The sequence below is a fragment of the Lactuca serriola genome, chromosome 1, assembly GCF_051521515.1.
Source record: "Lactuca serriola cultivar US96UC23 chromosome 1, Lser_US96UC23_V15, whole genome shotgun sequence".
Taxonomy (NCBI): domain Eukaryota; kingdom Viridiplantae; phylum Streptophyta; class Magnoliopsida; order Asterales; family Asteraceae; genus Lactuca; species Lactuca serriola.
The window spans coordinates 148,164,692-148,176,201 of NC_136408.1; positions in this window are offsets into that span (position 1 = coordinate 148,164,692).

The following is an 11,510-nucleotide window of genomic DNA, read 5'->3' on the forward strand; positions in this document are numbered from 1 at the left end:
CACACTCTCGGGTGTGTCTGAACTCAAACTAAGGACTTGGTATGAAAATTTTCAAAATTAATATCATTTTATGAAAGAAGTTTGAAAAGAATTTGAAAAGAGAACAGAACTTTGAAAAGAACAGGGTGTGTGATGCGTGCAATCAGCTGAGCTCAAGTAAGTTTTCCCTAAGATACCCATACATGTTATGTTATGCTATGATATATTTATGAGAGCTGCATGCTAGATTAGGCTAAGGATCTAGGGAGGATGCCTTATATGCATGTTGTGTGTGTATGAGAACTGCATGCTAGATTAGGTTAAAGGATCTAGGAAGATGCCTTATATGTCTGCTGTATCTGCTTGTTGAGCTGCATGATAGTGCTGATCAGTTAGTAATAGGATAGCCAGTTTAGGTTATGCCTAATTATACGAGCCTTTGAATTGCATGTACAGATCCCTAAGTAGAGGATAGAAAGGTTTGATTGGAATAGGATGGTTAGATTTTCCATTGTCTGAATGCTGCTTGCTTTGTGCTTTGTGGGACTCTTAGTAATGTGAGCTAGCTATATTCATGAGGTAGCTAGTTGACATTACTAGGAATCTTTTAGCAGCTGAGGTCTGGGTGAGTTCAGGAACCTAGGAAAGCCTAGGTTTTCAATGGGTTAGTAGTGAGGCTCAGTGAGACTTGGGTACCAGTTTGAGGAAGTGACTTGGAGGATTCGAGAGGATTGCTGAGGAAAGTATGGATAAGTGTGGAAGGTAGTATTGGGCCCGTACTACTGAAAGCACAAGATCCATACTCGAATCGGTGAGAGTCTTGGAGAATCTAAGAAGCTTCGGGGAGAAGTTTGTGACCCAGTTTGGGGGACAGAGGATGTCCCAGTTGTTGCGGCTTAGTCATTGGCAAGTGAACTAGTAAGCATGGTAGGGTGTCAGACCCTGAAGAATATGATTTTCAAGAGGTTGCAAAATGCGAGATCAATTTGGAGCACTTTGAGCAGTGAGGTTCGTGCTAGGTGCATATAGAAGAGGGTCCCGAGAATAGACCTATGACTTCTGATCATCGGGTGAAATGCCAGCAGGGCCTGAGACAGTGTAGCACGTATAAGAAAGTGCATAAGGGAGTCTGTCACTCCAAGAGTTTAGATTGCTACAAGTGTGGCAGGGTTGGTCATGTCAGCCGAAGGTGATCAGTATTCCTCCAGATGTTCACGGATATGTTATATTTTTCCACTTCAAGGTGGATATTGGGAATCTGTATCGCCTTGGAATTGTGAGTGAGCTTGGACAAGACAAATCTCAGGTCGGTTTTTTTATATACTGTTTGGGTTATCAAGGATCATATATGCCATCTTCATGCCAAAAGGTCCTTGATGAACCCACTGTGGGACGTACCTTGCAGAGTGGGTTCCGCTTGTACCATTATCATTTCGAATCTTTGACGAGATTAGTGCAGGAGTATTATTCAGAGAACATTGGGTCAGGATTAGAGCGATGGTTCTCCAGTGAAGTAAGAGTTTAGTGGTTCTATCGTTGGTTGGGTATGGTCGTTAGCTGCCTATGGAAGAACTTTGGAGTTCAAGGAATTACCATTGCTAGCTAATGACTGGTAGCATGAAGACAGTGGACTCAGTTGCGAGTGTTAAATATATGGGTGTTCGGTCATTGAATGTTCGAGAGAATTCCATTATTTGCATGGGTTGTGCTCGTTAGAGTTCAGTAATGCTACGAGAATGAAAGTGAGAACGAGGATTCATCAACCAGAGTGAAGATTTAGGCCTCAGGTTGTTAGCATGGGAAGTGGATTGAGGTTTCAGACTGGACCAGATTGTAACGCCTGTGTTTCCGGGCTTGCCACTTTTAGCAATGTAATGGTCTAGGTTAACCTTTGTAACCCGTTTTGAAATAATAAGATTGTATTATTTGAGTATTATGTGTTTTGTGCTTAATTGCTTAATTATGTGGGTTGATTAATTAAGAATAAAAATAAGCGTCAAAATTTAAGTGTAAAATAAACTTAATATCTTTGATCTATGTTGTAGTAGTTGAAACGAGGTTTCCGAATATATATATAGAACGCCCAAATCTGACTTCGTATGAGGAAGTTATGATTTATCGAAGTTCCGGCTTAGCGGTATGCAGCCTGAAATACTCGATTTGAGATCGAGCGGTTTTTAGCCGAAGCAATCTAAATGAGAATCGAAGATCTCATTGTTGGTATCGAAGCAATAAAAAGTTAGGCGAGAACGGACGTCAAACGAAGAAGTTATGAATTTATAACGAAAGTTTTTGTCCCGGCCTATTAAAAATAATTAATAAAAATAAAGTCAAAATTAGCCGATGGAGTCTAAACGAAAGTTGTAGAGCGTAGTCTCACCTTTCCGTGGATATAAAGAACGTCGAAAATGGAGTTCGTATGAAGAAGTTATGAATTTCCGAAGTTTATTAATCATTTTGTATTTAAATTTAAATAAAAAATCGGAAGCATTATCCGAAGCGAGTCATTGATCTGATCCGAGGTACGCGTCGCGTACTCGAGTACGCCCCGCGTACTCCGAGGGTGTCGACATCGCAGCAAGTGGCTTCGGATGACGCATGCGCTTACGAACTTGAAGCAGTACGCGCTGCGTACTGCTGTACGCCCCGCGTAATTGAGGCTTCCAGCCTCCTATAAATAGGATGCGAGGGTTCCGGGTTCTTTTGCCAATTTCCTCTCATTTTCGTGTCGAAGCTCTGCGCAAAAACCCCCGAAGCTATCCCGAAGTCCCGGTATCATACTCTAGCCCCGAGGCAAGTCCCGAGATCCCGAAGATCCCGAGAAGTGCGGTTCCCGAGTCGAAGCTCTGCCCGCGAGAAGTTCGATTTTTGTGAAGATCTTCCAGATCTGCTGTGGATTACTACTTCTGCAAGCCGTAGTGCTGTCTGATCATCTTCTGATCAAGTGAGTGTGTAGTTATTATCTTCTAATACAATAATACGAAGTATTTTATATAAAAAACGTGCTATGTGTATATATTTGGTTGTGTTATGTGTGAATGTGTATTCACTCTCTTCTATCTTATAGATCTGATTATTTCTCTATGAGATATGTGTTATGTGTGTGTGTGCCTCATTTGTTATGTGATATATGTGTTGATTAAAGCATGCTATACAGGTTTTTAAACTATGTATACAAATGTATATTTTTATCTACTAATATGTTGGGTAGAACATGGGTAGATAGTTGGTGTGTAATAAACAGATGAGAGGCCTCGTTGTTGTTTGATTTAGTCATCTAGCGGAGTTTAGATGACGACCACATACTTTTCTAGATAGTCTTGTGGAAACATTAGCAGGTTCGCCACCTATAGGTGTTAATGAACTTGGGTGTTCATTCGCTGTATTCCATCCCCCTCATGGTTGCCTTATTTGACTTATGTTGCTGAGGTACCCCCGAAGCATGTGTTGTCGCCCCGATGAAATATTCTTAGACTAGGTCCCTTATGATTAGTTGTATTAGGGACATTAAAATGAGAATAATGGGAATGGGTAATTGGGTTATTGTTGGTTGGTGAAAATTAAATATGATATTTATTGTGGGTTGAAAACCCTATATGCTCACCAGGCTCCCAAGCCTGACCCTCTCAGTTTTAAATTGTATTACAGGAAGTGGCGGAAGGGCATGAGATGGATGAACCATCAAGTTGTTTTGTTTACAAGTCTGCATATGTTTATATTTATTTTATGACTTGTAATGTATTCGTTTATGCTTATTGGTCTGTATCGGAACATGACACCCTGAGTTTTGATTATAATGAAAAAACATTTCTTTTATGAAATGCTTTGGTAAACATTGTTTTATCATGCTTTGTTTTTGGGAACAAATTCCGCATCTCTTTCAAATCAAAAGGATTTACTCTGAAAATATTTAAAAGCATAAATGAAAATTGGTCTTTTCTGGCCGAGATTTTGGGGATGTCACAGTTGGTATCAGAGCATTAGTTTAAGCGAACTAGGAATTTGTAGGATTTCTTGACTTAAACTTAGAATGCTAAGTGAAATTTTGAGATGTGTGTCTGTTGTGATTTAGACGCAAGCACTAGTTTATTTTAGGAAAGTTGCCTAAAATGCTTTATGTGCTAAATGTTATATGTTGCCATATATGGTATTATTTGTTCGGTTCTATGGTCTGTTGCCGACCGGATCTAGAAACCTTATGTGTGTAGGATTCTAAGCGTACGTCTACGATATTAGAACTAGCATGTAAATGTTTCGGAGTGATAAGGATAATTTGATTATCTATCATGATTGAGGATCTAATTTCACCTTATTCGGTGTGTAGATCAAAATGGTGAGAACAAGAAGTGGAGTTGGAAATGCTGACGAAAACAGGAATCAACCACCAGTGATTGAGCAAATACCTGGCGTAGCAGCAGCGCTTGAGCCAATAACCATGGCTGGTGTGCAATTGATGATTCAGACGATGTTGGATCGTCAGATGGATGAAACTAGACGGCTACTTCAACAGAATCGTGAAGAACTGTCGATTCGTGTGGAAGTGCCTGAATTAAATGAAGGCCACTCGGAAGGTGGAAACTTCAGTGGGTCTGTTGGTCCAGCCAACCCACCGATAGTTAGGCAAGACAACCGTGATGGAAGGAATGATGGAATGGGATGCAAGTACAAGGAATTTTTGACTTGCAAACCATCGACCTTCAATGGAAAGGAGGATCCGATTGGGGTTATGGATTGGATCTCCGAAATGGAGCTAGCCTTCATGACGTGTGGCTGCAGAGGTAAGTTGCAAACTATCTATGCAGTGCGTCAATTCCGAAGTGGAGCCGTTCGTTGGTGGAACACTCTAGGGAAGACTTTGAGCCCTAATGAGCCACTGCAATTGTCATGGGCAGAGTTCTTGGTGCAGTTTAAGTGCAAGTTCTGCTTGGCTCAAAATTTGTTGGAGTTGGAGAACAAGTTCCTGACATTGACTAAAGGCAGCATGTCAGTTGATGAATACACCAATAACTTCACCGATAAGATGGAGTTTGCCTTGCGTATCATTCCAGACAAGCTGACAAAGGTGGATCGGTATGCGAAGGGACTTCCATGGGAGTACGAGGTGCCAGTACGTCAGGCACTTACTCTAGAGGCAGCTATCTGGGCTGCCAAGTCGGTGGAGAACATGATCAAGGGGAGAACCATCGACAAGGTTGATGTTGGTGAGAAAAGAAAGTTTGAGGGAACATCTGGTTCTGGTAAGAAAGGAAAATTTTCGAAATCTGATTCGAAAAAGTTTGGAGGAAAAAGAGGCGAGGCGAAGTGGTGTGACAAGTGTAAGAAAAAGCACTTTGGGAAATGTAGCGAGGATGTGACCTGCTACAAGTGTGGAAAGGTCGGACATTTTGCCAATGAATGTCCGAACAACAAAAGGATGTGTTTTGGGTGTAATGAAGAGGGGCATATTTTGAAAGACTGTCCGAAGAAGAAGGAGGCAGCAAAGCCCAACATTCCACCAAAGCCAAAGGCGAGAGCATTCCAGATGACACTGGAAGCTGCTAAAGATGAAGCTGATGTCGCTTCAGGTACCTTTCTCGTTAACGAATTACCTGCTCATATATTGTTTGATTATGGAGCCAACTACTCCTTTATTTCGCATGAGTTTGGTAGAAAGCTAGCTTTGCCTGTTGATAGACTAGATAATGCTTTATTAGTTGAAGTAGCTAGTGGCAAGTTTGTGCCTGTTAGCCATCGTATGAAAAATATCTTGATCGACCTTAATGGGAATAAGTTTCACGATGCGTTATTGCCTATCGAACTAAATGGTTTCGACATCGTGTTGGGAATGGATTGGCTTAGCGCCAATGATGCCGAAATTTTATGCAAGAAGAAGATAGTTAAAGTAAACCCGCCTGGAAAAGATTCGTTTATGGTGTATGGGGACAAACGGCTAGTGAATTCTGGAATCATTTCTCTAATGAAAGCCAGAAAGTGTTTGACCAAGGGATGTACATCATATTTAGCGTTTGTGATTGATGCTAAGAAAGAAAAGAAGGTGATGCAGAGCATTCCAGTGGTGTGTGATTTTCCGGAAGTATTCCCCGAGGATCTTCCTGGATTACCACCTGATAGACAAGTGGAGTTCAGAATAGACTTGTTACCAGGAACCATGCCAATAGCAAAAGCACCTTATCGATTAGCACTGACGGAGATGAAGGAGCTGATGATGCAACTTCAGGAGTTATTGGACAAAGGTTTCATTAGACCTAGTTCATCGCCCTGGGGAGCTCCGATGTTATTTGTAAAGAAGAAAGATGGAAGTATGAGAATGTGCATCGATTACAGAGAGCTGAACAAGGCAACAATAAAGAACCGTTGCCGAGGATTGATGACCTATTTGATCAATTGCAAGGTTCGAGCTATTTCTCGAAGATCAATCTTAGGTCAGGATATCATCAGCTGAAAGTAAGAGAGCAAGATATCGAGAAGACTGCATTCAGAACTAGATATGGACACTACGAGTTCTTGGTTATGTCGTTTGGACTAACCAATGCTCCGGCAGCGTTCATGGATTTGATGAATAGGGTTTGTAATCCTTTCCTTGATAAATCCGTGATAGTATTCATAGACGACATTCTGATCTACTCGAAAAGCCAGGAGGAGCATGGCAGACACTTGCGAGAAGTGTTAGAAGTTTTGAAGAAGGAGAAGCTTTATGCAAAGTTCTCTAAATGTAATTTTTGGATTCGTGAAGTCCAATTCTTGGGTCATGTGGTCAACCAAGAAGGGATAATGGTTGATCCAGCGAAGATGGAAGCTGTGATGAAGTGGGAACAACCGAAAAGTCCCACAGAGATTCGAAGCTTTTTAGGATTAGCCGAATATTACCACAGGTTTATCCAAGGCTTTTCTTTGATCGCTACTCCATTGACAGCTTTGACCCACAAAGGAGCTACTTATGCTTGGAATGATAAGCATAAAGAAGCATTCGAGAAGTTAAAGAAGAAGCTATGCGAGGCACCGATACTTTCTCTACCCGATGGAGTTGAAGACTTCGCTGTTTATAGCGATGCGTCTGGGGTTGGATTGGGTTGTGTTTTGACCCAAAGAGAAAAGGTGATAGCATATGCGTCTCGACAGCTGAAGGAGCATGAAAAGAATTACCCGACTCATGATTTGGAGTTGGCAGCGGTAATTTTTGCTCTGAAAATATGGAGGCATTACCTCTATGGCACGAAGTGCAAACTTTTTACTGATCTTAAGAGTCTCCAATATCTCTTTAATCAGAAAGAATTGAATATGAGGCAACGACGCCGGCTAGAATTACTTAAAGACTACGACTGCGAGATACTTTACCACCCCGGTAAAGCTAATATTGTTGCTGATGCTCTTAGTCGGAAGGTCAATCTTGAAAGGAAAAGGCCAAGAGCGTTGAGAATTGAAGTTGTCTCGACCATTGTGGAAAGTATAAAGAAAGCTCAAGAGGAAGCTTCTGGGAAAAATGACCGAAAGGAGGAACGTTTGGGTAAAACGTTAGTGTTTGGTACTAACGGTCATGGACTGAAGGTATTCCAAGATCGTATTTGGGTACCTAAGTCAGGAGGAATTAGGGATCTTCTGATGGAAGAAGCTCACAAAACCATGTACTCAATTCATCCAGGTAGCACTAACCCTACTACTGGTGGCCGATGATGAAGCTTGATGTTGCAAAGTATGTGGCCGAGTGTGTGACTTGTGCGAGAGTCAAGACACAACATCAGAAACCGTACGGGAGTTTAGAACCATTGCCTGTGCCTATGGGTAAGTGGGAAGACATTGCTATGGATTTTGTCACTAAACTGCCCAGAACAAAGAATGGTCACGACATGATTTGGGTGGTCGTTGATCGATTCACTAAGAGTGCGCATTTCATAGCAGCCAAGGAGAAATGGTCTATGGAAAAGCTTGCGAATTCTTACGTGAAGGAAATTGTGAGGCTTCACGGTGTTCCGCTAACGATTGTATCGGATCGTGATAGCCGTTTCACCTTAAGGTTTTGGAAATGTCTACAAGAGGAAATGGGTACCAAGTTATGTTTAAGCACAACTTACCATCCGCAGACTGATGGTCAGAGTGAAAGAACAATACAAACACTTGAAGATATGCTGAGAGCATGTACCTTGGAATTCCTAGGTAATTGGGATGAACATTTACCGTTGGTAGAATTTTCTTATAATAATAGTTTTCACTCGAGCATTAAGATGGCACCTTATCAAGCTTTGTATGGACAGAAGTGTCATACGCCGTCTTGTTGGCTTGAGGCTGGGGAAAAGCAGTTTATGGGACCAGAGATGGTTCATCAAACTGCTGAAAAGTTGAAAATAATTAGGAAGACCGATGAATTTTGAGGTTGGAGATTCGGTTTTGCTTAAAGTCTCGCCGTGGAAGGGACTTATAAGATTTGGTAAAAGGGGAAAGTTGAGTCCAAGGTTTATTGGACCGTTTAAAGTTCTTCAGAGGGTAGGGAACCAAGCTTACAAGCTCGAATTACCCGAAGAACTGAATGGAATTCACAACACTTTTCATGTGTGTTATTTGAGGAAGTTCACGGGAGAAGTTCCCGATATAATTCCAATTTCTGAATTGAGAATTGATGAGAACAAAAGGTTGATTGAAGAACCAGAGGCAATTGTTGACCGAAAGACTAAGAAGTTGCAACGCAAAATGGTTGGGTTAGTGCTTGTCCGATGGAAACACACGAATGGGCCGAATCTCACCTGGGAGACGGAGAGTGACATGTTGAGTCGCTATCTGCATTTGTTTTTTGATGTGTGATTCCGGGGACAGAATCATTCTAAGGTGGAGAGAATTGTAACGCCTGTGTTTCCGGGCTTGCCACTTTTAGCAATGTAATGGTCTAGGTTAACCTTTGTAACCCGTTTTGAAATAATAAGATTGTATTATTTGAGTATTATGTGTTTTGTGCTTAATTGCTTAATTATGTGGGTTGATTAATTAAGAATAAAAATAAGCGTCAAAATTTAAGTGTAAAATAAACTTAATATCTTTGATCTATGTTGTAGTAGTTGAAACGAGGTTTCCGAATATATATAGAACGCCCAAATCTGACTTCGTATGAGGAAGTTATGATTTATCGAAGTTCCGGCTTAGCGGTATGCAGCCTGAAATACTCAATTTGAGATCGAGCGGTTTTTAGCCGAAGCAATCTAAATGAGAATCGAAGATCTCATTGTTGGTATCGAAGCGATAAAAAGTTAGGCGAGAACGGACGTCAAACGAAGAACTTATGAATTTATAACGAAAGTTTCTGTCCTGGCCTATTAAAAATAATTAATAAAAATAAATTCAAAATTAGCCAACGGAGTCTAAACGAAAGTCGTAGAGCGTAGTCTCGCCTTTCCGTGGATATAAAGAACGTCGAAAACGGAGTTCGTATGAAGAAGTTATGAATTCCCGAAGTTTATTAATCATTTTGTATTTAAATTTAAATAAAAAATCGGAAGCATTATCCGAAGCGAGTCATTGATCTGATCCGAGGTACGCGCCGCGTACTCGAGTACGCCCCGCGTACTCCGAGGGTGTCGACATCGTAGCAAGTGGCTTCGGATGACGCATGCGCTTACGAACTTGAAGCAGTACGCGCTGCGTACTGCTGTACCCCCCACGTAATTGAGGCTTCCAGCCTCCTATAAATAGGATGCGAGGGTTCCGGGTTCTTTTGCCAATTTCCTCTCATTTTCGTGTCGAAGCTCTGCGCAAAAACCCCCGAAGCTATCCCGAAGTCCCGGTATCATACTCTAGCCCCGAGGCAAGTCCCGAGATCCCGAAGATCCCGAGAAGTGCGGTTCCCGAGTCGGAGCTCTGCCCGCGAGAAGTTCGATTTTTGTGAAGATCTTCTAGATCTGCTGTGGATTACTACTTCTGCAAGCCGTAGTGCTGTCTGATCATCTTCTGATCAAGTGAGTGTGTAGTTATTTTCTTCTAATACAATAATACGAAGTATTTTATATAAAATACGTGCTATGTGTATATATTTGGTTGTGTTATGTGTGAATGTGTATTCACTCTCTTCTATCTTATAGATCTGATTATTTCTCTATGAGATATGTGTTATGTGTGTGTGTGCCTCATTTGTTATGTGATATATGTGTTGATTAAAGCATGCTATACAGGTTTTTAAACTATGTATACAAATGTATAATTTTATCTACTAATATGTTGGGTAGAACATGGGTAGATAGTTGGTGTGTAATAAACAGATGAGAGGCGTCGTTGTTGTTTGATTTAGTCATCTAGCGGAGTTTAGATGATGACCACATACTTTTCTAGATAGTCTTGTGGAAACATTAGCAGGTTCGCCACCTATAGGTGTTAATGAACTTGGGTGTTCATTCGCTGTACTCCATCCCCCTCATGGTTGCCTTATTTGACTTATATTGCTGAGGTACCCCCGAAGCATGTGTTGTCGCCCCGATGAAATATTCTTAGACTAGGTCCCTTATGATTAGTTGTATTAGGGACATTAAAGTGAGAATAACGGGAATGGGTAATTGGGTTATTGTTGGTTGGTGAAAATTAAATATGATATTTATTGTGGGTTGAAAACCCTATATGCTCACCAGGCTCCCAAGCCTGACCCTCTCGGTTTTAAATTGTATTACAGGAAGTGGCGGAAGGGCATGGGATGGATGAACCATCAAGTTGTTTTGTTTACAAGTCTGCATATGTTTATATTTGTTTTATGACTTGTAATGTATTCGTTTATGCTTATTGGTTTGTATGGGAACATGACACCCCGAGTTTTGATTATAATGAAAATACATTTCTTTTATGAAATGCTTTGGTAAACATTGTTTTATCATGCTTTGTTTTTGGGAAAAAATTCCGCAACTCTTTCAAATCAAAAGGATTTACTCTGAAAATATTTAAAAGCATAAATGAAAGTCGGTCTTTTCCGGCCGAGATTTTGGGGATGTCACACAGATGTCATGAGTACTCTTCAAGATTTCAAAAGATGGGCGATCTTAAGATGTAACCGGTGATCGATTGCTAGCATTAGTAAGCACAGGGTGTCATCAGTGGATTAATAGGAAGCAAGAAGGATTAGGAGTCCTTCAATTCTCGCGTACCATGAAGACTTAGTCGAAGCTAAGTGGGGGAGAATCGAGCAGTTGCACAGGAGCAGAAGTAGGTATGAAATAGGATGAATTTTGCATCCCTGTCAGGGGAAAGGCGACCGAGTGGCTGTCTAGGTTGAGGATTGGGTGAGTTGGAAGTTTAGGAGATGTTCCAACATTTGGTTCATGTTTTTCCTTGGCATCAGATAACAGGTTTTGGGAACTAGGTTAGAGCTCCAGTTAGGACTCAAGTTCAGTGTGTGTTAGGTCGAGTACGTGTTCGACCAGTTTGGAAAGTGTTGTAAGACTGCGGGGGTAGCCGTAGCATTCACTAGTGATTAGATATTATGGAAAGTTGTAAGACTACGGGTGTAGCCGTAGCATCCACTAGATTGGTAGATAGCATGAGCACGTTCATAGATCGTGAAAGGGAAA